The sequence below is a fragment of the Frieseomelitta varia genome, unplaced genomic scaffold (genome assembly GCF_011392965.1).
Source record: "Frieseomelitta varia isolate USP_RPSP 00005682 unplaced genomic scaffold, Fvar_1.2 scaffold_934, whole genome shotgun sequence".
Classification (NCBI taxonomy): Eukaryota; Metazoa; Arthropoda; class Insecta; order Hymenoptera; family Apidae; genus Frieseomelitta; species Frieseomelitta varia.
The window spans coordinates 15,791-43,610 of NW_025110739.1; the positions used below are offsets into that span (position 1 = coordinate 15,791).

The 27,820-nt window shown below is 41.4% G+C and overlaps 1 long non-coding RNA gene across 4 annotated transcripts in view; it reads right to left on the minus strand.

The window, feature by feature from the left end:
- Positions 1-15,548: 15,548 nt before the first annotated feature.
- Positions 15,549-27,820, minus strand: part of LOC122537849 — a 175,424-nt gene continuing 163,152 nt past the window's right edge. For 2 of the 4 annotated variants that reach the window (XR_006308701.1, XR_006308703.1), the window contains 2 exons: positions 19,193-19,480; positions 15,549-18,733 (listed from right to left, as the gene is read on the minus strand). This is a non-coding gene — a long non-coding RNA (uncharacterized LOC122537849). The remainder of the gene's footprint in view (positions 18,734-19,192; positions 19,481-27,820) is intronic. The other 2 variants (XR_006308702.1, XR_006308704.1) reach the window with 2 other exon arrangements.

Consider the following 27,820-nt stretch of genomic DNA (forward strand, 5'->3'; position numbering starts at 1 on the left):
GGAGAGATTGCAGTTGACTAGCAAGGCTGCCGTAATGAAATCAAGGGTGTAATGGCCCCGTCAGAGCGCAAACCCCCTACGAGCAACCTCGATTCTCTGTAGCCACCCCCATTTTCACCACTCTCCTCCCTCCCCCGCCGCCGTCTCCTCCCGGACAATTCCGGTACTCTTCTAGCTTTGACGTACCGTAAAACCATTACGCTTTAAGGTCGCTGGAGCATCGAACGTTTGAATGTCACGCCATTGCGCCGCGTATCGCTTTTCGCTTGCTTAAATTTACATCGTTCCTTGGCCGACGCCTCGCCCTTTTATACCGGCGGACCTCGACGAAGTTCCCTTTTAACCCTTTCTCACCCGTGAAAGTGAACGCCGGCCGAATGCGAGCTCGTTAGCGAACACAGGCAGCAGCCTGCAAATCGGGCAGGTTGATTTTTGACTCTCGTTCCGTAGTTTTACCTTCTTTTCTTGTTTTGTTTTTTTGTTCAGTAGTTTATTTCGACCTTTGAGTTTAGAAATTGAAATTGGATTTCCAGAATTATAAATTATACGGGGTATAGTTGCAGAAATCTATGTATATTGTATTTGTGAAATTTCAAATATATAGAGCGAAAAGAGGAGAATTTTGGATGTTTTATGGATATTGATTAGTTCGGTAGTTGAGATTACATTGCAAATCGATTTAATGCAAGTCTATACACACTTGCAAATAGTATACATACAGTATACAAGTGTAAAATTTATTTCGATTACAATTGTAATAACAAAAACATTTCGTTCATCTTTCGATCAGATAACAAATATATAGAATGTAAATATATTATATATTTTTGACACAAACAAATTTGTAGCTATAATAAAATGTTTCAAGTCCTCCTTCTTCTCTAAACTTCTTTTCAAATTTCGAGACATAGGTACGCAAATGTATGCTCTTTGGTTTTTTCTTTTGTCTTGCTTTTCAAGTTTCTGTTTGTACTGAATTTAATACTCACAAACTTCTACAAATCTTACAAATAAATTTTCAGACGAAAAATTCAAACCTAATATGTATTTCAAAATCGATTCGATTCTCGTAAATGTATGTGTTTCTAATCCTACTGGAATTTACTCGTATCCTGTATCCTTTGGTGCAACTTACACGTTAAGGTAAATACATTTATCTTGTTCGAGTCTTCCGCGAATTCCGTTGAAAACTAGTGACTAATTAGCAAGTTCTATTCCACGGTGAACTAATCCGTTTGGTTGCAGATATGTTGATGATGTCGTTCATATAACGCATCAGAGATCTTAACTAGATTTCCAGAAAGAAAGAGACTACTACCACAGTTAATTTCTATCGTAATTTTAAAAAAGCCAGATATACGATCAACAAGTCGATACTGCTATGTTCTGCGCGAAAAAGTCCTACGCGATCTTTTAAAATTCGTAATTTAAAAAAAAAAAAAAATCAGCTTACTCGCGATCGTCAAATTAAAAGCGATGATAAACGAGAATTTCAAATTTCTAGAGTTTTGAACAGAGTTTTGAACAAAATCGCTCTATCCAAGATCGATGAGTTGAAAGGAAGAATTCTTAAATTTTTCCAAAATGTAGCGTCTTCCTGCGCAACCTTTCGGGGTTTTAAAGAAAATCCCGCCGTGATTTCAGAGTGATCACTCTATTTACGATCGATGAGATTAAAGCGTCGAAACAACAAAATCTCGAAATTTTACAAAAATGTAACGCTTCTCTGCGCGACCTTTTAGAGCTTCAAAGAAAATCCTGTCGTAATTTCAGAAAAGCCAGCTTATAGTGTTAATAGTAGTAGTTCAACATTTTTGTATTAAAAATTGTAACATTTCTCTCTGCGACTTTCTACGTGTAGCTTTAAAGAAATTTTATTGCAATTTCAGAAAGACCACCCTGTTTGCGGCTTGCAACGTCGAAAGAACTTTCAAGCAGAGAACTCCAAACTTTCGAAAGATAACACTTCCCTCAAATCACATTTCACGTGAGTCAAAGTAACACTAAAATATATATTTATTAGTACAGGTGTGCATATGTATTACGCAGTGGGTTGCGAAATGGAAATTGCGTATGTATCCGCGTTCGCGAGTAAGTTTCACCGGAATCGGCGAGTGCCTTCTCGATTAATTTTATTCAATTCACCAAGACAATCTCGATATTTTATAATGCCCGGGCTAAATTGGAACCACGGGGGAAAAATGGGCTCGACACGTTCGGGAAGGGGGTTAATACGATTTCAAACCGCAGATTCCTTGCTCATTATCGGGCCGGATAAATGAAGCCCACCGTCCGGAACGTTTGCACGGGCCATTATCATGCAGATAATATCCTGCAATCGACCGGTAATGACCGGCGAAATCATTCCAAATAAATCAATAAATAAATAAACAAAATAAATCCAGCGTTGCGGCGCCGGGCTACCCAATAACGGGACGTCCCATGTACCAAAAACCGATGCGTTGTCGAACAAAGACGGACGAACGGCTTCGGTCGACAGTGGGAACGAGACACAAGCGATGCTGGGGCTGATTCGGTCCGCGAAACCAGAGGTTGCTGCTCGCCAAAATCCTCCTAACCCATTGATTACGATACCGGCAAACAAGCCGTCTCTTCTCGTTCTGTCTCTGTCTCTCTTCCGTTTGCCTTCTCTCCTGGTTCCTTTCTTTTTCTGACTGCGTGCGTGGGCTATCTCGGTTGGCGCGGCTGTCTTTTCCCCTCATTCTCTCACGAGGAGTTTCGCACACCATAGGTTTCATGCTGGCTCCCATCCAGAGCCGGGTTACGATTTCATCTTCCGTCTCCTTTCATCGGTTTTCGTCCTCTCTCTTTCTCTCTCTCTCTCTCTCGTTCTCTGCCTGATACTCGACACCCTCCCTCTTATCCTCTCCAACCCCTTTCCCACGTCCACCCCATCCACCGTTTCGTTCCCGTTCCCGTTGCTGGCTCTCTCGGTCGGTCTTCTCTCTCCCTTCCGGCTTCCCTCTTTTTCTCCTGTTTCGCCTCTTTCTCTCTCCCTCTTTCCTTCTTTCACTCACTCACTCACTCACTAACTCTCTCTCTCTCTCTCTCTCTCTCCCTCTCTCTTTCTCGCGTTCAAACGAGTGCTGCTCTCGGTGCATCGCAAGGAAGTTTTGCACACCACAGAGAGAGCCGGGTACCCGGCTCTTTCGCATCCAGAGTCAGAATTCCTGGCCCCTCTCCCCTGGCCTCGTTCAATGTCCCTCGTACCCTCGATATATATCCCCGTGCATTTCGTTTCCTCTCGTTTCGCCCGGTGTAGTGCCCTCTTTCCTCTCTCCTCTCTCCAGCCTCTTCCTCTCGCGCGCTGCCTCTGCCATTGCCGGTACGGTGTGTTCCTCCTGCTCCTCCTGTTCCTCCTGGCTCCCTCGAGCGTGTTCCAGCTATACGGGGCCACCACCAGCTACCCAACCCCTCTCGCTCTTTCGTTTCCCGGCGTCTTGCCGCCCCGCGCCATCCAACCAGCCATCCAGCCATCCAGCCAGCCATCCAGCCAGCCAGCCAGCCAGCCAGCCAGCCAGCCAGCTCGTTCTCGGCGTTCTTTTTGCCCCGTTCTGTTTCACCACCGGTGGCGCGGTGGCTCTCTCCAACCCCTCTGCACACCCTTCTCTTTCTGTTTCGTCCTCTTCTCTCGCCTACGGCCAATCCTCCTCTCTCTCTCTCTCTCTCTCTCTCTCTAGCTTTCTCTCCCTTTCTATATCGCTTCTCTCGCACGGCTTTAACTTTCCCTCCTTCTCCATTCGCCGGACCGCATCGACGCTCAACGCTCTCGCTCGCTTTTACAAGTGGTTCCAGCCTCGGACCGGCGCCGGTGTCGTGTTTCGCGTAATAGGTCGCCGTCTATGATACGCCGCCCAGGGGTGGCTCTCTTATTATTATTATAATCATTATCCCTTCCTCATTCACGAACCAGCGGCTAGAGGGGACCAGCAGCACGTGGGAGGATAACGGTGGACAGGGGGTGTGCAGGGTGGACGGGGTGGATGGAGGGAGGAACGCGCGCGTACCGTCTGATTTTCCGGCTGATCGCGAGTCACGCTCGCGCGGCCACGATCGCACGCTTCTCTCCACGCTGGCTCGAGTTATCGAGTTGTCGATATATCTTTGCTCGTTTTGGGTACGCGGCTGCGAGGGCTGATTAATCGGGACATCGCATGCGACAGAGATCGCGCCCGAGATACTAACTAATAAGAGCCGCTTTCCGACTCGACGACTCGCTCGCTGACGAGCTTGTGCATGATGGCTCTCGGGATATCTTGGGGAAACCGGGAACCGCTGGATCGACGACAGAGGGTGTCTCGTAATTTACTGCGGCACGATATGTTTGTACGTTTTCGGTCACGCTGGCTGTGAACGTTTTGCCCGTAACGCCGCATGATCGTTGGATCATGGATATATGGACGTTTTTTAGATTTCAGGGGAAAACACCATGCCAATTTTAATCCGTCACGTGTCAGTTTTATGCATCGCCGTCTCGCGTTTTATTTTATGTAGTACATATTGGTTTTGGTATGGGAGTTTGTACGATAATTTTGTTGTCGTACCGTTATTATCATTCAAAGAGAATTTATACTACATTATTTACACATTATTATACATATTTACGTTATACAAAGTAAATTAACCTTCTGTATTAATTTTGGTACACAGTAATCATCTTACGTTTGCTTTGTCATAGTACAGTTATATATTTACGTATATATTAATATATATATATCAATAGCTTCGTCATATTTACATATATTAATATATAGTATTTTATATATATTATAATGTATAATATTACATATATTAGAGAATCAACCTTTTGTATTGATATTGTTATAGCTACTCGTACGTGAACTCTACCATGGTTTCGTTAACATCATCAAATTTATGCTCCGATTTAAACGACCCGAGTTAACCAATTTGATCCACATAAATTAGCAACTTTGTTATCCAACATGAACCAGATCGCACCGACCACCTGAAATTCTCCCTCTTCGTAGATCGTTCTTTAATAAACATAATACGCCAAAGCACCGGTCCGATCTGCGTTTCAGAAGTAGCTACCGGTTCTTACGAGACTCTATCATTTGCCAGTATCGATCGAACCTGAGACTAATTTAACCGACGACCACAATTGGCACCGGATTGGTCCGTAGGACTTCGCCATTCGCTACTATCAATCGCGAGTGACGCTAATTTTACCTTCGATCGCAATCAACGGTAGGTAGTCCTCTGGCCCCAGCCACTTGGCAGTATCGATCGTCGCGTTGACCCTAATTTTATCTTGGATCGTGGCTGGCCATCGTTATCAGAGACAACGATCGGCGTTATCGATGGTTCGCAAGCCGCGGTGTGTCGTTCTCCGCTTTTCCATTCGTCGCGTTTGTCGAAATCGAAATTCTTGCGGCCTCGTGTTCGCAGTTGGCCGGTTGGTTGTTTGGTCGGAAATTCTTGGGCGATAATTATGCCACGTAGTGTATGACCACATAGCGCGATATCAAGCGCCGCTGGGTTAATACGTAGACAGGTGTGCCTGCCTGCAAACTAATCATGAGGGAGCATTGACGTACGTAATCACAATAATGGATGTACCGATAAATTTGGCATCCGTGGAGGAGCTGCTGTCAGTCTAAGGACGCTTGTTGCTTAAGAAACGTCCCTTCGATTGTGCCGGAGCATCTCGATAATGAAGTTTCATTGAATTTTTCTTACGAATTTTCTAGTTCGCTTCGCGAGCTATCCCGCTGCATTCCTTCCGAGATTATTGCGAGACGATCGACATTATTAACGTAACGTAGTGCACTCCTCTCTTTGTTGTGTTTCTCTCTTTCTTACTGTATCTTTAGTTTGTGTGTTGGTGAAGTATATTTTTCTTCCTATCTTGTTTCCTTTTTCAAATTAATTTACAGAACTGAAGCTTTAAGGTCTAAGGATCTCTACTATCGTTTCTCCGGTGCGAGTTTTACACTTCAGTTTGAAAAAATACGAAAACACGAAAGTGTATAGAACGCAAGTTGTGACGTTCAGGACTCAAAAAATAATACAATATTATAATAGTATATACAGTGTAATTATTATATCACAACAATATATACCAATATCATAGACGTATGATAACATATTAATAATGTTACAGCATACTATATTACTGTGTTAAATGTACTTCGTAAAATGTTCTACATTTACTACACGACTGAAAAATATACTTCGCCATCGCAAATATATAAAATTTACCATGAACGTGCAATATAAAATATGTAAAAAATACAGTATACTAAAAATATACCTACTTCACCGACAGCCGGTTGAAAATGCAAGAAAGGAAGTGTCGTTTCCCTTGGATTGGCAGAAACCCGGTAGGCGCGGGTTTCGATCGGGCGGCGCGCGCGTTTCGAGCGTGTCGCGTGCCGATTTCTGGCGTCCGGTGCCGTGCCGGTCCGCTTTTCGTTCCGGTTCGGTCGCTTTCTCTTTTTCCGGTTTTCTGAGGTCGGCCACGCCACACCCAGCGCGCGCGAACGGTAGCCGCCACCGCTGCACGCCGCGCTCAATCGATGGAGGACACGTAGGGTCGATGTTAATGGCCTTTGCAACAGGTTGAACGAATCGGTCGGCATCTTCCTGACGACGCGTCCGGGCATCGTCGCGCGACTTTCCTATCTGGTGTCGCGGCGATAAGCGGATTGCGGGGAAGAAACGCGTTTCCGGCGCGTTCGATCGATAACTGTGAATTATATCGATGCAGCTCGGGCTCGCCTCACTACCCGTGCGCGCTGCATAAATATTTATGGGCCGCTCTTTTTCTCTCCTTTTCTCTCTCTCTCTCTCTCTCTCTCTCTTTCTCACCTCTGTGAGAGCGGGTTCGCCTGTGTTGGGCGATGCGATGGGAAACCCCGAGGATCGTTTGGAGAACGGCGGCAACGACGTCGAGGGCTCGGTCGACCAGATACGAATTTTCGTCCGTTAATGGGGATTGGAAATTTGTTGATGAACAGAGTGGTTCGGTGAATAAAAGAGAGCAGAAGGAATGAGAGACGGGCTTTCCTTATGCGAAGGTTGCGAGAGCTTTCTCTCTCCGAAGGGACTGAGGGATGATATTTGATTTTTCGGAGACATTCCGTGGATTTGTTTTCAACGGCGAGGAATGTTTGTTGGATGGATGTTGTGCAATACTAGAATGATTGAATTATATTTTGGATTAGTTAATTATATTTTGGACTAATTAATTTTAGTCAGTAAATCGATTTTGACACGATTATGAGAGGAAGGGGCAATTTAGAAACATTCGGTGTTATTTGGAAGATTTAATTCTCTTCTAGTTTCAGCAGAATTCATTAATTTCGTTTTTTTACTTTTAGGGGTGAGGTTGGTCCTAATATTCAATTTTTTTAGATTGTGAAAGAAATATTTGATCTGCTTTTAAAACTTTTTAGAACTTTAGAACTTTTAGAACTAGTCAATTAAAATATGGTTTTGAACAAGAGGTCGAATATGAGAGGAAAATTGTTTTTCTAAACGTTTCAAACATTATTCAGTGATATACAGTATTATTATATCGAGTGATTATTTAATATAACAACTTACTAACTTCGTCCTTTAGAAATAATATAACTCTCTCAGAATTTAATTTAATTGTAGACATTTTTCCTAGCAATGTTAATCTAATTATCAAAGTGTTCTAAATATATTAAAACTAATATAATAAAAACATAATAAATATAATAAAAATATCTCGACATTCCAGGGTTCAAACGAGATCGAAAAAATACTTTATTCTAGTACTCTGACAAAATCTATTCGTTTCATTTTCGAGAATATAGCCGAATTTCAGAAATATAATTTCATGCTAGACACGAGAAAGACGTCTTGACACTTCAGAGCAAATGGGATGTTTGAGACGTGGTATATTTCAAAACGTGTTCGAGATGATGATCACGAAACGAGTAGTACGAGTTTGAGACCGGGCGATTAGCTTCTCGCAATAGGGGCCATGCCGATATATCGATCCTTGGCTGGAACCACTGGGTCTCGACGTATTCCCTGATCTCTATGGAGGCTCGGATCGGCACGAAAGCCGCTTAGAAAGCGATGACTAAACCCCTCGGCTTCGAATCTACGTAGTTCGTTCGGTTTTTCGCGGAACAGTCCAGTCTTCCTGATAATTTCAGTGGAACCTTTTATACTGTGGATTGGATTGCTCGAACGTAGAAACGATGCGAAAGAATATCAGCCGGTGGTTCGTGTTTCGAACATGTGTGTGCGTGTACGTGTACACGTGTGCGCATTCGATATCCTAGGGAAATCGTGCACCATCTCGCGCTAAGGAAAATTAATGTACGATCTTGATTTATTTTTTCCGATGATGTTCCGTTGTTTAACAATGTACTAAAGTGACGAAATGTGTTTCCACATTTTTCACTAATAAATAACTCTAGTTCACGTATTCAACGTAACGAAGTATCTAAGAACATCTTAGAAATAGGTAACTGACAGATTTAAAATTGTGAGATTTATCGATTACGATAATTTATATTTTAACCTGGATTTTAATTACTGACTGACAAATCACATTTCCAGCAATTTTTCATCGCGTTATATATAGGTGCAGTGGCACAATGTTTAGTTGCAGTACCTCATTTTTATTGTATTTAAGAAAAGTTTAAATTCAATTCAAACTGTATATCGGGACCACCACCAAAGGTTCTAATCTACTTCTGATTCCATCAACATTCCAACACATTAATATGCTCGATATTCGTGAAACATTTGAAACTATCTCAGATTCGAACTATATTCGATAAGAAAGAGTTTAAAAATCCGACGACGATCAAAGGTTCGAAGCCGCTTGCGAGGCGCTCGATCCCATCTCTAGGTATTTATTCGCAGGCGGAAGAAAGAGAAACAGTAGGCCCTCCTCCAGCTCGCCAGCCCATGGATCCTGGATGTTCATCCATTAATCCTGCGAGCAAAACGATGCAACGCGTCCCACACCGGCGGCGGCAGCGGCGCCGTCGACGATGGGAGCCCTTCTTGGTTCTCTTGGATGCCGGCCGAGTTATTAATGAGTTAACAGGATTTCCTCCGGTCGGAAAATACGCCGGGAAAAGCCTCCGGAGGATTTGGATTTCGGGTCGAGAAGCCAACGATCTTCTTCCTCTCTCTCTCTATCTCTCTCTCTCTCTCCTTTCAGTTTCGTGTTCCGTGGTAGCGGTGGTGTGCGTGCGCCGCCCGGAACGATCACCAGTGTGCACGAGAGCGCGTCCAATTGATTGCCTGGAGAAGGTAGTTTGTGAAAAATTTAGCCGCTTGCTGGATATGGGTCGAGGGAACTACGCGAGAGAGATTCCGCGGAGATCTTTCGGAAATACAACGGGAGTTTCCACCCTATGGTGGAAATGGAGTGGTTGGACGGTTTGTTGCTGGTTGGCTTCCAGAAATGGCGCAACTGTTTCTTAAGCGAAGCCACGTTTAGAGGTGTTTGGCAACGTTTGGCAGATGGTTGGCAGAAGACGAAACTGTCAGATTGCAGACGAAACGAGAATCAGAGATTTACATATAATTTGCAATTTTCTCTCAACGAAACTATGTCACGAGAACTTCATTCTCCAATATGGTGGAAATTCCATGATTTTCCTAATATCTTTACCTTCTCGACCTAAATCCTCGACACACTGCACACGCGTGTATCAATATCGAACTACTTACAAGTACTTACACTCACCTGTAAGTATTCCTTCTAGGACTCGAACTCGGCTTGAATGCGGAATGAATACATCGCAAGTGTGCTCGCTGGAACATTTTTCCTCTCGGTTAGTATTCGAAACCCATAGAACGAAGCTTGAACATCCCATCCCTAATAAATACCCGTTTCCAATGCCACCACCGCGTCAGTTATGCGTTATTCGAACAGAGCTCGGAGAAGGGTGGTGGCACTCGGGATGGAGGATGGGGGCAGCAAGCACGATGAACGCGCGTGTAATTAAATGCAGTTTATTTCACGATGGTTGGATATTAGCGCGATCACGACGGGACTCGGCGCAGCTCGTGCTGATCGCCAACGTGTTACGTGTCAAGGTGTTATTACGCTGACATATTATGCGGCAACGTGCGCTCGTCGCGGTCCCGAGCAAAAGTAATCGAGCCTCGCACGCTGCGTGTCAACGCGGCGCACGATTGTTCGCGAATTGGGAATGTTAAGGACGCATTGTAGAGAATGACATTTTAACAGAGATATTTCTTTCCTTTCGATGAGATTTAGGTAAGGCAAACGGACGAATATTTTTATTTTAGGGTCAGGATCACACAGGAGTATTGCTCCTCTTGCGTTAGTAATTAGGGTGGGGTTATATGCTCTCATTTCCAAAATTTTTAACACTGATTCTTCTTACTGATCTTCACATTTATTTATGTGAAACGTATGTTTCTCTCTGTTTTGGATCTTCTTTGTATGAATGGATTTTTTTCTTGTACGGATCATTTATATACAGAATGTTTCTTCTGTCTTGTTAGATCTTCGTTATTTTTAACGATACAGAAAAATACGCCAGGACAAAGTTATTTAGTTTCCCAACAGCAAATCATTTTTTGGTTTTCAAATAGCGATGACGTTCTTTCCTTTGTGCATTGTTATAGTCTAAGAAAAATGCATTTCACGCACCATGTGCCGACTTTCAAACTACATTACTCGATACAGAAATATTACGTGCATGATTTGAAAGAAAACTGGCCAGTTGAAAATTTTCTTATTCCTAAATTCTAAATGTAAATATTCATTTTCACTTAGTTTCAAGCTATTTAGGGTAGGATACGTACAAAAGATACGCGTACAGAACGTGCGTTCATAAATACGAAGAAAAATTAATGCAGGCTGAAGCAGCGCACGTTGAAAATGACACACGATCCCAGTGCGTAGGTTCTAATGTACATGTGACAATTTATTTCTACCACGGACGCCATTATGCGCGTCGCAACGCATGTCACTTCAACGTTTCTGTGCTCCTAACTTAACACTGTACAATTTCCAACATAGCCACTCCCATACGTTTATTGTTCCAATAAATTAATGATTTCTTCGTTGTTCCGTCCTGTTTGCATTGGGGTTTCCACGCGGTTCTTCTCTTCGTCTGGCTTTCTCTCACCTTCTCTCTCTTTCTGCCTCGCTCGTTCGTTCGCCTGTTTTGGCTGGTTTTTTTTTTCCTTCTTTTGGCTTGGTTTGGTTTGTTTCAATGGCTCGTCGAACAGGGTATCGGTTACGTGAATTTTTATGGATTAACGTTCTATCGACGCCGGATTAAAAACGTTCCGTCGCGGATACCGGTTCGATTAAAGCGAGTTGCGGCGGAAATTTCTTGTTTGAGTTTGATTTTGTTCTTTGTACAACCAAGTGATGGAGCACAGGACTTTTTGATTTAGGTTTCTCGTTCGAGGTTACGCTTCTCTCTCTTTCTCTGTTATTTTTCTTTGTTTTTTGGTTTACGTTACATTCGTACGCGAAATTCTTTAATTGGTAGAAAGAGAAAGGGCCTGCTCTTTGGTACCTTTGTTGCAACGTTGAATTTGATATTCGCAATGAAAATAGAAATATCCGATACGGATAAAATAGTTTTCAATGGGATGTTATTGTATTTCGCGGTCACAAAGATGTATCTATCTGTGTCTAATAAATCGATCGAAAATAGAATAATATTTTGTCAGAATTTCTCTGTTGCAAAATATTATTGGAGGCTGTTTGTAACACCAATGTCGGTAACCGCTGAAAAACCATCGGCAAACTGCCGGATGTTTATGCAATTTCATATTTCTAGGAATATAAGAAGTCCATAAAAAAATACAAAATGTTATTTTGTTATTACCTTATTATATTTTATATTGTTATTATATTCTTACGAAACATTCGTTAAAGAGCTTGAGTAAAAATTTCGTACACAGGATGCCATACGTAATTAGAACAAGCAAGCAAGCAAGTAAAAATTATTATATAGCTTTTGAATCAGGATTATTGATAAGTTTTCGGATTAGTTACAATTTTCATGTTTTTAGTAAATCTGAAGGACTTGAACGATATTTAATTACAAGTCATTATACATTGATTATTATTAGTGATTATTATTAGTGATTATATACATGTGATGTTTTATTATTTATTATTGAAAGAACGATAATGGATGATTACTAGAGGTGTGCGAGAACCCGAAAGAGTTGGGATTTGGGAAAGGATTGGGGAACAATTAGCTTAAATAATTCGTTAAAGCCCACGCCTTCAACTGTATCGAAAGGTCGCAGATGTAGAACCATCATTCGAGCAATTCCTTCTGTTATATTTTTTGGTTTAACAATCTTTCGCGTATCATTTTGTACATGCGAGAAATTTTATATCGATTCAGTTTCTTTTCTAGTACATGTACTAATGTTTGAATGTATATGCTTCAGTAGTATTTGCATACTTAGTTTTAAATTCATGGTGACAATGTATGCATTCCGCCTTTGTATCATCTCTGAATCTGTATCATTTCTGAAAATGTTCCCAAACAGAGCTTTTCTTTACCTTCTTCCTTTACACCATATCTTCTGCACTACTTCCTGCTACTTCTTACTCTCACTATCACTCGACATTTTTTTTAAAGATTTTTATTCTTTATTAAATTTACACAGATTTTGAAATATACGTCTGAACTTCCCGAATTTCTCAGCGATACTGCTCAACAGCACGATTCTTAGAATCCGTGTTTCCAATAATTTCACTGGCAGAAGAAATTGAACTGTGTATATACATATTTTGTAGGCTAATGATTACAGCAGAACATTGGTTTGGAACAAGAAAGAATGTTTGGAGCCTTAATTTGTTAAACTTCGTAAAAGATCTCTTAAATGCATGTTAAAAGTGGACTTAATATTTGGACCTTTAAAAATTCGATCTGACATTGCGGAAAGAAAAATTTCAAAATTGAAACGCACACTGTGATAAACAGCCTACAATATATAAACGTGTATGAACGTATGTACCTTGATAGTTAATAAAATTCATTATTAAATCACGTTCACACCTTTTTCAATTGAAAGTGAATGCCCAAGGATTGCAAATCAAAATTAAATGGTGTTCGACAGAAGATACTTGGGAATAATTTCACCGAGAGAAACACCTTACCAAAATGATTTCTCGCCTCGCAGAGCAACAAATAAACATGAAATAAAATGAAAGAATTAGGTTAAGATATGAAGTAGACAAAAGAATAGCATAGTTAAGATAAATATAAATATAGGATAAAGCAAAATAGGATACAAAATATTATGTAAATATTATAATATGTAAAAGCAAGGATAAATGCAATGTAAAACCAAAGTCAATTTCAAGGCCAAAGAGGCTGAAATAAAAATATACTACTACTACTGATTTCTCGCTTCGCGGTGTAGCTGAGACCAGACGTACAACACTGTTCAATTTTTATAATTTCCCGAAGCAACGTTCAACCTATACCTCTGTTTGCCGCCGTATCGGCGGAATTCGTTCGCAAGGGGTCGCAAAGTGAGCGATTACTTCGGCAAATAAATCCAGGTGGAAGACGAGAGCCGTGGTGCAAGAGAAGGCTGGCTGCTCGATTACGAAAACGTTGTTTAATTTTCCGACCAGGTGGGAGGAGGGCGAGGGGGAGTTCGTATCGGGTTTCACTTTAATTAAGCGAAATAATTAGCCGTCAAAGGTTCAGCTGGCGTGCCGCGAGAAACGACGCGGATATTTTCCCGCCGACAATGTCGTTTTTCCAGGCGGAAAAGTTGCGAGGGAACGATGGAGAACGCGAGGGGGGGAGTGGGTGGCAGGCAGGCAGGGCGACGTCGTCAGATAAGATTTCTCGAAATCGAAATTCGCAGACGCCGACGATTGGTGTACCCACCGGCGCTCGTCGAGACGCAGAAGCCTTAAAAACGGGGCCGTTTCGCTCGAAATTGCCGCACCGGTTAATCGATCCGCCACGTTCGCTGGTGTGCGTTCCCCGCGATTACCAACTCTCTCTCGTTCGAAGGAATCGCACGTTTACGCGGTTTTATAGGATTTTTCGCGAAGCAAACGCTGTAAAGCGGAGCAAAATGTTTTGCTAGGGTGTACCATAAGATATTGCTTATGTACGCTGGCGATAAAAAGTTTTGGAGCACCCTATCCCTTTTTCGAACGAAATTAACTTTCTTTTTTCTGTTTTTTTTTTTTTATTTTCCTCCTTAGAGACGAGGATATTATAATTATATCTTCGACTTTTAAATAAATGTCCTTAATTAGAGTTTCGCTGCTGGACACAAAATATAGAAAAAGTTGTCATTTCTTTCGAAATCTTAACTTGCATCCTGAAAAATCTTGTTGATATATTAACACATATCATTAAGAAATTTCATTATTAAAGATAAAATATCTTCAAATTTTTGAATGGCTGTATGATAACAAAACAGTCGCCGTATATATATTTTATACAAAAGTATGTAGGAGATGTGTGAGAACAACATACGAGTAGAAATAGAAAAAAACATACAGATTAATTGCAGTACTTATTGCTAGAGTATCAAATGAAACCTAAGAAAAAGATGACCGGAGTTCGGTTTAGTATTCAGCGAAGTACCTCGTGGGTTTTGATTGTGATTGGGAGTAGATTTAGGGAGGAAGGTCTACGAGAAGTAGATTAAAGTGGAGTAGGAAGAGTCGGAAAGCACGTAAGTAAATCTGCGTGTATAGGTCTTCGTTAAAGTAGAAAATGGAAATGGAAAGAAATAAATGAAAAACGAAACTTACCTCATAGGTGATTTTACCATCTTCGATTCACAGAGAACAAAGACTATCGATTTTTGTTTAAAAAAAAAAATTGTTATTCTAGTCTGGTCGTTGCGAGGGCACTGCTTTGCAATTAGATGAAGTTTTATACATTTTGATTTTACCATTAGTTCGTTCGTTCGTTTTTCGCGATGAAAACAAAAAGCCAAGGATATTTTTAACAAATCGAGAACGCGAAAATTATCGCCGTGTATTTTCGATGCCTACGAAAGATAAAAAAAATTTATCTGGCAAAGAGAGAGAGATTTTTTATCTGCTTAAATTTTTCATACAATTTCATACATTTTAATTCGTGGATCGATCGTACCTTAAAAAACGCGAACGCATAATACGCGATAACAACAATAATTTCGCGCCGTGGTGGACTATCGATCTATCGCCCTTTGGAACGCTTTAATCGCGCCGTCCATTTCGGCATGAATTTTTTAAAAGCGTATTTTTTCTCCTTTAAAAAAAAAAAAATCACGTTCCGAGAAAACAGCAACGCCCACAAATATTTACAAAATCGCAGCTGCTCACAGCTGTTCACACGAAAAGACCCCTCCACCGCATGAAAACCTATCCCACAAACAATACCCATTTTACCTCTATCGATCTACCCTGTAAAACATTAAAAACTTTACATTAAAAACTGGAAAAAAGGGAGGAAGATAAAAGGAAAAAGAGAATACAAAGATTTTAGAAATCAATTGCATGTTTCAGAAAATATACAGAAATATTTATATCGGTTTAATTGTCGATGATCGAATGAGTAAAAATTTTGAAATTTTCGAATGCTTAAAATTATAATAATGAGAAGCATATGACAAATTATAATAATGAGAAGCATATGACAAATTAAGAATACATTCGTTTTCAATTTTTTTTGGAGCTTGATAAGCAAACCAATTATTTTATTATTGATTGTAAGATCATCTAAATACTCGGAGGATTGATCTTAATTCTCGTTGATACGAATTTTGGAATTTGTATTGCGTTCAAAGTTTTCAATTGTAGACAGATGGTACGAATACCTCTGCAATTCACTATAATTGAAAATCATAGCTGTCTGAGTCAAAAATATGAGGTATTTTAATACACGCGTTACGCTTGTTTCAAAATTTGAAAAATTCAATGATATACGAATATATTGATCTATATAAATATTAATATACTAATAACACGTTAATGAAATTGAATATAAGTATGTACAATTAATATACCACAATCGTAATAGATGTACATTACTTGCAATAAAATTATAATGAAAGTAATACAATCACACACGATTTAAAAATTTTATCATCAGCGACGAAATGCTGGTTATTAGAAACGAAGAGTGTTCAAAATTTTTGAACAACAGTATACTTATACACGTACGTACGCGTATGTGACAATTGGATTGCCAACATTTATACACGTGTATTTTAAATACACAAGAATGCAGAACGAATACAAATGTTCAGATTAATCGTTGCAGTGCCAGTTTTTAACTACTATATGTGTGCCTAAGCCAAACACAGGCGTTCGTAGCTCAGAGGGTTAATCATCACTTTCGAGCAAGCTCACAAACAAGAGGACACTTTCTTCTTCCTCCCCGGCGCTTCGTTTGCCGCCATTACTCCCCAATTACGCCTTTCGAAGGAGGCATTTCGAAAGTTGCTGCTCGCGTCCTGACGTCGCGTCGCGTCGTATTTCACCGCCGGTGCCTCTTGTTTTTCCTTCAGTTGCCTCCGCGTATAAATATCTAAACCCCCCCGGAGCAACGAACGAGGAAAAGAAAACCAGCGACCGGGAGAGGAAGAGAAAGAACAAGAGAGAAGGCCGAACAACTCTGAGAAAAAACGAAGAAAACAGAGAAACGAGCGATAGTATGGGAGGGACCAACGAAAACCAACAGTCCGTCCCTGACGAACTCGCGTTATTTTAGCTCTCCCCGGAGAGAGGACCTTCGAAAACCTCGCGGAAGCATCGTCGAAGGGCAAAAACCGAGCCGGCCGGGACAGCGGGGGGTGAAGGGGAGGAAAAAAAGTGGCGCGCGACGTGGGGCTAGCAGGCTGAAGGGTATGCAAGCGGGCCGATAAGCTCGAGGAATCGATATTCGAGCGGAGCCACGATCCTCGGTGGCCCGTTCCCGACAGGACGCTGATAATCGGCCTGGAAATTCCATACCACCGTCTATCTATGTGTGTATATATGTGTAAGCGCGCGCGCGCGTGTATATATATATATATATATATGTGTGTGTGTACATGTGGGTGCGTGTGCGCGTGAACCCGGCCGTTTGCGAGTCACGGTATATAGTGGCACTAATTATTACACCGGTGTGCCGCTCGTTAACGCATGCCCGTGTAAATCTGCACCGGGGAAAAAAGTTTCGTTAGAGGAGGAAACCGTTCTTCCTTCCATCCAGCCTCCGTTCTCTCTCTCTCTCTCTATCTCTCTCTCTCTTTTTGTTTCGCGTTACATTACAATATACCGGGTGAGGTGGATTATACGTGGAAGAACTCGAGTTTAAAGCGTGCCGCTGTTTTGTTAGCTGTTGGAAGAGGAAGGTGGAGTCGGTCAAAGGAATTCCAGCACAGTGATTTTTTTTTTTGGCGTTCGACGGGTGATTAGAATGTTAGAAATATGCACGATCGAGGCTGCGAGAGAAATGAGGCTTGTCCGAGTATTTTGAAAGTATCATTCAGTTGCCGGGAGTGGTACAGCGCTGCCATTTTTTCGACCATTTACGACCTAGTAAAATGAAATAAAATTATTACGTATATGCTTTCTACACAACATCAGATTCTGGACACGGTCATTGTCAGTTAAAGAGAAGACTGCGCAGAATACAATGTTTGGTGTTTGAAAAATTTCCTTCTTCTTTACTATAACAGAATCCGTTTCAAATTCCATCTCTTCCATTCTCATTCCCGTAAAGACACGCGAAAACTTTCCATCTAGTCATCAACAAACCAAAATTCCGTCGCGCTTAGATACGTGACAGACTCCGTACTCGCCGCAAGCAACTCAAGTTAACACACTTACCGTTAACTTCCCCTCCCACCTCCTCGAAGAAACTAAGAATTCTGCAACTTGGATACGAAGCGACGCGGAAGGGTTAACGCGTCTGAACCCACCCTCTCGGACCGCCCCCGTGTTACCAGCTTCTCCTCTCCTCCAGCCATCGTTCGTCGAAGACTCGAAACGGTCGATGATGAAGTTTCAACCGTCTGCCACGCTGCTTTTTCCTTTTCTTTTCTCGTGTTCCACCCTCGACCCTAGACCTAACCTCTGCCCTTCTCTTCCTCTCTCTCTCCCCTCCTCTCTTTTTCTCCCTTTTCCACTTCGAGCCACGTTCCTGTACACAGGTCTCCTTCTCTCTTTCTTTCTCTCACCCCTTCCTCTTTCGCTCTTGCTACTTCTCGACAGCCGACTCATTAGCAGGTGATCAATTAAAAATTCGTTTGTTTTCGCGGTGCTGGGCATGGGCACCGCCCACCGTAGTAAGCCGGCTGGTGACGGCGAGGGTCGAACGAACGCAACCCCTGGTGACGGGTGATGCGCGCCGGGAAACCAGGGGAAATAGTTGGGGACTGGCAGTTTAGTGGCGACTGGAATACGGGGACGCGATATGGGTAATTTATATTGCCGGCTTTGCACGGGTTTTCAAGCGTTCTCGGAGCACGGCAGAATTTTCGTGGTCACGGGACACGGCGGTTCTTTAACGTGCCCCCCCCCCCCTGTCGCGTGGGTCACGCTATTTACCGGGAGTAAGGGGCTAATACTCCTTCTTTTACTTTCTTCTTCTTTCTTTATTTTTTTCCTCTTCCGACGCGAGGGTTGTGATCGCTCTCTTCGGCGATACGATGAGCAAGAGCCTGGCAGAAGCAAGAATTTGATGACCAAAAGCTGAACGATTATTTTTCCTCTTCCTTCGAAATTCACGACCTATAAATATGACGACCAGAACGTTGAATAATAATTTTATCAAACCATCGTTTATTATAAAAAAAAAAGTGAAGAAGTACGACAAGTATTTTTCATATATTTAATTTCTAACGTTTAACTCTTTTATTTATTCTTGAATTTCATTAGACGTGGAATTTATTAAATTTTTAATGATATTAAATTTCAAATAATAGTCCCCCTTGAACTTTCTTGATTAATTGGCAACAACAAATTTCAAGCAATGCAGAAGAAACGTTCTTAGTATTTACATCATTTATGTATCACGTTTGTATCATTTATGTATCATGTATGTATTATCATATATGTATCACGTTTATTTCATTCAGATTTTAGATTGACAAATGAAGGCTTGTTACTTTGAACTATGGTTATTATTTCAGATCCTTCCAATCTGTTCTTCACTCACGGCACAAAAAATACGAGATAAAAGCGACTCACCTCAAACCTACCTACCTTCCCTCGTCAGTTAATCGTTCAAAATCCTTTCATGCACGACGCGGTAAGTAGATATATATTCGAAAAGCTGAAAACTACCAGGCAATGTGTTCGTCTGCGAAACCTTCAATCTGGCCTGAATGAGTGACACACATCTCGATTCCGGCGATCGATAATAATGGACACTCTCGGCAAAGTCATCATCGATCCACCGCGCAAACATTCGAGCTGGATTAATCCCTGTCCGGCTGGATCCTCTCGGCGGCGACCACGTCGTCGGAAGGACGTCACCTTGTAGAAAAAAAAAGTTGATGGCATTAAGGCTACTTATTACGGTTAATGATCGGTTATGAAGCGAGCGCGATTTTCGGGCGACTTCGCTCGGGGCGAGAATAATTTTCAGCAAGAGCGACGCGTGCACCTGATCAATCACGACCCAGAAAAACTTCTGTTGAAATTTTCAGAGTCCTCCCACCCCCACTCTACGAAGAGGCAAACTGCTGCCGTGCCGCGTGTTACGCGCGGGGAATTACCGAGGCAAACGAAGCGACAGACGGTGAAATTTCACGTGGCGTGACTCGCGGTCCCAGCGAGAACCGTTCCAGCTGGGGAACCGAGCGCTTTATAATACATGCGAACCGTTCTCCGATAATTCTACGTTCAGCGTAGATCGCGTTAAACCCTCGTTGCACCTGATTAGTATCGGGTTATTTCCTTTTTTTCTTCTACCTCTTACAATTACGGATGTGAATTTCGAACGAGCTTGGTTTTTACGTGGATGAGTGACTGGTGAAGTTTCTTTTACCTTTCGAAATGTAATTTTTATTTCCTGCGAGGAGAATTTCAGCGGAGGGATTAATTGATTGCTACGAGACACGAAAGTAGGTTAATGTCATTTGTTGCACCGACATTATAAAAATAAATGTTGGAGGAAAATCAATGGTTAAATAAGGGTATAATGTAGCAAAGATTTCTTTCTTTTGAGATCACATCTACTGTCATTGCATATTTGGTTTTGTTGTTCCTTTGCATTTTAATAGGTCGACTAATCCTCGAAATTTTAAATTCACGATTATACTTACAATCACGTCAAATCAATTTCCCTTAATTTATTATACTTTTGATTTATTACACTTCACTGTGAGATTTGTTTAATGATATAATTCTCTGTAATAAGTATTAAGTATTATCTTTTCCTATCCAGTTCTATTCTGATGAGAAATATATTTTTGAATAGCATTGCTGACGTCTGTGTGAATCTAGAATTTTCCCCATTCAGGCTATTTTAATGTTCCCGAATTGTAATTCAACGATTTAGATATTATCACTTGCAAATTCTGCCAGAACATGATCTGATCGATCTTTCACACAGTATCTCTTTAGTATCACAAATATTTCTTCTCCAAAAATCACAAAACAATACGTATCTTATCGATAAACTCTTTCTATCCTGAATATTTAACAATGAAAATAATAAAAATTACATCAGAAAGTAAAATACCTTATAAAATGAGTTTATAGGAACAAAAGAACAACCAATTATTATACAGTAGAACATGTATTAGTGGACATGTATCATTAGTACATATTACTGTATCTATTATTACAATTAAAGTTCATTTTTCTTTCACATACCTAATAGGAATTCACGATTAGAGAAATAGATTTAACACGTAAATGTTCGAAGATTTAATCGAACACTGATCAAAATTTGATTCGGGTAAATGTTCGTCACAGACAGAGTTCTACCAACAAAAACCAAGGAACTTTCAAACCAAGTCAAATGATCAAACTCTTCGCTTACTGTGCCGAGGTCACAGTTTTGATCTGTATTAGGAGCTGTTTGTGTTGCATGCGTGCCATGTGTTCGCCAAATTGACGACGCCTAAGTGACGACGACTAACGACGAAAAAAAATCAGTTTCTGGTAACATTCTGAGAAAGAAAACCGTGTGCAGCAAATCGAAGCAATTTTTTATTTCAAAGTTTATTTTATATTTTAGTGTTTTTATTATTGTTTTAGTATTTTAGTATTTGGTATTTAATAATATTATATATTATTTTTTTTAGTATTTAGTATTTTATACTATTTTTGTATTTAGTATTTTGTATTATTTTTGTATTTACTATTTAGATTTTAGTTTTTAGCACTATTCTAATATTTTACTATTTTTATTATTATTCTTGTTCTTTTTATTACTTTCTCCGTTGTTTCTATTTGTTGGCGCAATGTCTTCATTGCCAACGAGCAATCCTTCTTTGTCTTCTTTTGCTCAATTTGCACAAGACGTTCCTGAATGACATAAATGTATAATAAATATATATAACTTTATTATTCATGTGACTATTATTTGTCCCTTGTACTGCTACATGCTCCTATATGAGTCGGATGTCTGTCACTATACTACAATATCGGTCTCGAGCGACTGTCACTCGGTGAGCCGTCCGGACAACCCTAAAATGTATTAGTGGGATACCCGTGTGGGTCGAAATGACTCCGGCACAGGACGATGAGGTTCAGTAGTCGAAGTGTTAATCAGACGCTGTCCCTTACGAGTCGTCAATCCTCCCTACAACGACCTGCTTTTCCTCGTGAAAAAACAACCGATCGCACCAAAGTAATCCACCTTTGTCTTCCACCATCTCCTGGACTGTGGTAACCTCGTTCTCTCGCGGTCCACCGTTCTAAATATCCCTTGGCAGATGCGATCTTGGCGGTCGTCGCGACGCCAGCGGCGGCTCGCGAGAACAGCGTCTCGCGGCTCTTGGTGGAATAAAAGGGATGATTGATCGCCCTCCCGGTGGCGGTGGCCCGAGAGAGCGTTACTGGCAAACGGCTGATCCAGCCACCGTCAGTCGATGCCAAACGTTGCGTGTAACGCTTCTAGAATGTCCCATTGTTCCGAAGACGTAGTGCGGAGTTTATTGCACGACGCGCGGCCACGGATACCGGGTTTATTGCCTAAATTGCGGTTCCAGCGCCGCGTTTGTCGTCTCTCTGTTTGCCAACACCCGCGACGATCGATCGTATCGGCACCGTGGGATCGTCTACGGCGGACAGTCTGGAGAACAGTGGAAGAACCCGAAAATATCAGACCTTATTATCGAGAATTCTTTTATTTTCGCGATCAGAAGTGGTCTTGAAAGTAGTCTGACAATGAGAAGATACTCGCGACTAGCTCGGAATTGGACACATTAATTACACATGTTTTATATTGCCTCTGACAATGAGTTTTTGATTAAACTGTAAATATTCAAAAACACTGTAATTTCTGAGACATAGAATATTATCATGTTTGCGTGAAGTGTAGAAAAATGAAACGAGCGACATCAATTTAAATCACGAACATGAAAGACTTCACTTTCAAAATTTTCTTGATCGAGATCCCTTGACAAGAGTATAAATAAATAAATTTTTATTTTGCAAATGGGACGATTCTAGATGCATAAATAAAGAATAGCGTTACCCAGGCTACTGTGTTACACGCATTTCTCCCAAAGAGACCGCAGAATACGTGAAGAACGCCAGAAACCTGGCTACCACACGGAAAATTAGGGAAACTAATCCTTTGGGTTGGAAAAAACCACCGACAGCGGTGCGAGTATTAAACCCCCAGTCCCCGACGTATCTTCAACCCTTCAATTTATCACCCCATTTACTCCAACCTCGACCACCGAAATTCTACCCAAAACGAAGGAAAAGAAAAGAAAACACATACATATAGATGTGTACGAAAGGAAAACAGCTGCGCGGGTGCGAGAATCCAAAAATATCGGGAATCTGATGGTGCTTGGGACTCGGGACGAGTCAGGCGGAAAATTTCGAGAACCCGAAGCACGTTTTGGGACTAGCTCCGTTGAATAAATCATGGTTTCGTGTCGCTTTGAAGCATTTCGGAATTCTGTAGCAAAAGATAATAATAAAAATAATAAATTTGTCACACATTCTCTTTGATACAGATTGTACATAGATTGGGAAAGTAGTCAAAAAATTCAGCAGCGCTAACAGAATGGAAAAAATATAAGGAAACAGAAAACAAACAACATATGATAATAATTTATGAATCTCCAACTCTGAGTTAATATTAGGAACCAATACACCATGTTTGAAGAAGTGTGAGAATTATGAGAAGTTTCGATGTGCATGTAAATAGACAGCAGCTTAGTTTTTGTTCTAAATTTCTAAATTTTGAAACGCAAAATTCGAAAGAATGCGCATAATCTGAAAACATCCAACGTTCAATAACTTTCTATAACATTTAATACCTACGTAATAGCTTCTACCAACTTTCTATCAAGCTTCTATCTTTTAAATTCCAAAAATTCTCCCCCCCCCCCCAAAAAAAACGCAAATTTGCAATCCACGTGTCTGAGATACGACAACAACACACGAACAAATTGCAATCCGGTAATCTTTCGAGTTCTCCGAATTCTCAGTGACTCCGTTATTTTCGAATCTCGAAGTAATTCTCGATCAGGTTCGAATCCAAGTTCTCGTGCGCTTCGTAAAAAAAAAAAAAAAAAAAAAAAAAAAAAAAAAAAAGAAAAAACCAGCGTAAACAGGGAAATCAGTTTCTAGGGCGAGAAACGCAGAACGCGTTTCGTAGCTGGCGGGACAGGGATATTTATTGCTGGAAGTTCGCTGGGAATCGGGCGGCGGTCATTAATGGAGCCGGTGTAATTAGTCAGCGGCCGCTGAAACGTAGCCTGGCGTTCGCGCTCGTTATTATCGGTCGAAGGGTGGAGGCAGGGCGTTTCGTTAAAAGCGCTTAAAATAATATCGGGTGAAAGTTACACACGTGATCTCGATTGCGCTGGCTCTAGCAAAAAGAGAGAGAGACAGAGAAAGAGTGGGCGGAGGGAGGGGGAGGGGAAGAAAGGGAGAGGGTGAGCAAGGGAAGAAAACAACGGGGAGAAACGGCGAGCTCGTTATGCAGATTATTAAACTTTGATAATCGATAAATATTCCTGGCTCGTTTTCGACGAAGGTCAACATGCGCGCCGCCCTTTTTCCGCCCTCGCTTCCGCCGTGGGTTCACAGGCAGGCTCGAGCATTGTATGAACAAAATATTTGAGAAATTATTTAAATAATATATCGTCGAACCTTGACTCGATATTAACTATCATTCGTCGGGTTAACTGGTCTGTGTCAGAATACTCTAACGTTGAAAGAAGACTTGTGGAAAAGGAACAGCATTGTTTAGAGAAGTCTAATAATTTAAAAAGAGAAACACATCTTTTTACAAGTACGTTCTATCTGGGTATAATTTTTAATATACGTGCATAAATATACGACGCTAGTTGTCTTAGTTTATTTGAATCATTTCACGATTTGGTCGTCAGATGAAGTAACCGTTCATTTTGTATTTGGTACTGAAAATAATTTTTCAAACGGTGTCTCGGATTCTACTTTACATTTCTTGTGCTAGAATTATTTGTTACTCTTAAATCAGTCAGTGTCCTTGCATTTTTGGCAAAAAATCCACAGAGAGCACTTATACATAGCATATGTAATAATATTTGAAATAATATAGTTATTACGAGAAACAAAAATTCAAGAATTTCCGAAATTTCGTCGTCCATGAAACCAAGTGGATTATTGTACGACTTTTTCATTTCTTACAACAAAGTTACGTAAGCTTGCGATATCCGAGAGTTAGTTATTACATCTCATGAAAACTGAGACTGCACTCCGGGGATAGGTATTTTTGAACGGTACAATAACGGATGGCGAGAGGCGACTTTTGTTTACGCGGAAATGCCATTTCGCATAAATATTGGACGCGGAGGGCTCCGCCTGTTCCCTGTACAAATACGCCGAAATTTCTCCGGTGATTATTCGGCAAAGTCGGACACGGCCGCGCTCGCCGTTCCCGTGCGTTAGTCCGTCTCCTCTGGCTCGATATAATCGATATTCTTTCGCCGGGCTTTGTGCCGCGGCGTTTCCACTCCCGCGAGGCCCCGCGAGAAATTTCTGGATCAGCGAATATGGGAGCCGACCGATTAATAACTGCTCATTAGCGGTGGAACGTCGTTTTATCGAGCAGGCTGCGCCGCGATACGCCGTTTCGGATAACCGAGCACGCCAACGATTCGATCGTGGGAAGCGGTTCGATGAAAGCTTCGTTGCGCTTTTCGTGGCTGGATTGCCAGGGGGGTTGGAAGCGTGCATCGTTCGTCGAGCGGTTGGATATTGTATTTGAATAAGGATGATCGATCAATGTAATATTTAGCCGGCAGGGAGAGCCAGGAGTTTCGAGATAAGTACTTGGCGAGAATGTACGAATAATTATTATTATTTCTTTTTTAGAGCGGGCAGTGAGTTTATCATGTTCGAACGAAATTGAGAAAGCATAGCTTGTCTGGATCGAAGGGCAAACAGTGATCCACGTAACAATTAAAAACACACAAAAGTAACTCATTTAAAGTTATGAATATAGCTTTGACTTTTCTTTTCAATAATTTTTCATTGTCTTTTTTTTTTTTTTGGAGTTCATGCAGGTATTCGAAAACTTTCGCGCATGATCCAGTCTACGAAATCGAAAGACACTTTATTTACAGCATAGTCCCTGTTCGTCAATCGCGAGATCAAGCCGCAGCGCCATTGTCTTTAAAAGCGAAAGCTTGTAACGCGTCCCGTTACGATCGAAATCCCGGAAAAAAAGGACACGTAGGATTGGTAAATGACACGTCGGGACGCCGACGCTTATAGAAAATCCCGGCGTGAACGATTAGCGCGAGGTTTAAGCGGAGCATCGAGGAACGCGCGAAATTCTTTCGCGGAAGGTCAACAGCCGCTCGAACGAGTCCAAAGAGAAATAACTCGCAGGGAGAAAGGAGCAAGAGGAGGAAGAGGAGGAGGAGGAGGAGGAGGAGGAGGAGGAGGGTGGTTACAAGCGGCGGCTGTTCACTCGCTATGCGGCTCGCTGCGTAGATATTCAAACGCTTGCCTCCGCTCGCTTCCGGCAGTCGGAATAAGGTGGAACGACGCTCAGGCGTCCCTAATGACTGCGGATCCGTCGCGGCGCCCGTACGCCGATGATTATAATCGATAACCCGGCCGGCCTCCTGCCCTTCTCCTCCTCTTCCTCCTCCTAGCCACCCTCTCTGCGCTCGCAGTCACCCCCGTGCTCCTCCTCGTCCTCCGTTTCCCGGCACGAGGGAAACCAGCACACGTGGATCCTCCCACCGACGAGCAACCCTCCTCTACAACCAGCGACCTTCCAGTCTGCCGTGCAAGCCGATACAGAGGAGCCTCTGGTTATGTTTATCGCCTCTTTATAAGCTGGTAACCAGCCCGCGAGCTTTCGTCGATAGCTTCTCTACGTTCTCCTTCTTAGTTCCGAACTTGCAGCACTGGCTGTTTCTAAAGAACCACGCGGTGGTTTCGGACGATTTGAATTGGGTCGGGTTAGAATTTTTTGGGAGATGAGGATTTACGAAACGATTCGAGGTTGGTTGATATCGGGTGATATTTATTGTGACTGAAGATCAACTTCTAATTGGGCTGCTTTGAAATTGCGATAGTTTACAGTTGTATCTCAGTTACTAGGATCGGATTGTCTCTTTTTCGAATTGTTTATTTATTTATTTTTTTTTTTTTTTTTGGATTCGAATACTCTGAAATCGAGAAAAATTGTTAAATATGAATGTGAATACATTTGATTTAGTCGGAAGGGTCAGCGAATTTACGAAGAACGCCCTGGGAACCGAAATAAGTTGACAGTTTTGGAGATGAAAAAATGAAAAAGCTTTAAATGGAAAAAGGATATAAATGCTAGAAAAGCGAAGACTTCCGGCGGAAACAAAAATTCCATTTTATCGACCAAAAAATCGAAGCAGAAAGGAGCGGAGGACTCGGAATAAGTTCGCCGCCGCTAATGGCGAAGACCAAATTTTGGTTTTTACGTTCGAGCAGCAGCTTCCTCAGGGAGAATTAATGGAAGAAGCAACAGATATCGTTTTCCACTGGGTGGAAAATAAGGGCAGGAGGGCAAGAAGGAGGACGTTGATGAAGAATTTAAAAACTAGAGCTTCAGTGAACGATGCTAAAAGACAGAAAAGACGATAGGTTAAGATAAGAGTTCGATAAAAGTTCTTCGATTTTTAATTTCGTATGTTCTGAAGATACAAAATGAACTACAGAAATAGATACTATTTTCTAAAAAATATACTCGATATCAATACACTTATCTAAAAAGACATTTCAAAAAAAAAAAAAAAAAAAAAGGAAGGATGCCAATATTCGATCCACTTGATTATACTTAATTTACTGTACGTAAAATCTGAAAATCGAAGAATTTTTGAATTCAAGGTGCGTGAAATTAAAAAAAGAGATACTATTTATTCAATTAATTCGCGGAGAATAAAAAAAGGATACAAGATATGTTCTGACAGGTGTCCTTGAACACGCGAGCATAATCAGAAATGACTTCATGCCTTTCTATCAAATTTCACAATTTTTTGTTTTATGCCCAAACAGCGTATAATTACGCTGGGATACATAATTAAGATGGGTATTGTATTAACGAAAAGAAAGAAAAGAATAATAAGCCGCGGTCTGATTACAGTTTAAGAGTGATCGCAAAAACTGGTTATGGAAAGTTATACTTTGAACAGCAACGAGGACATT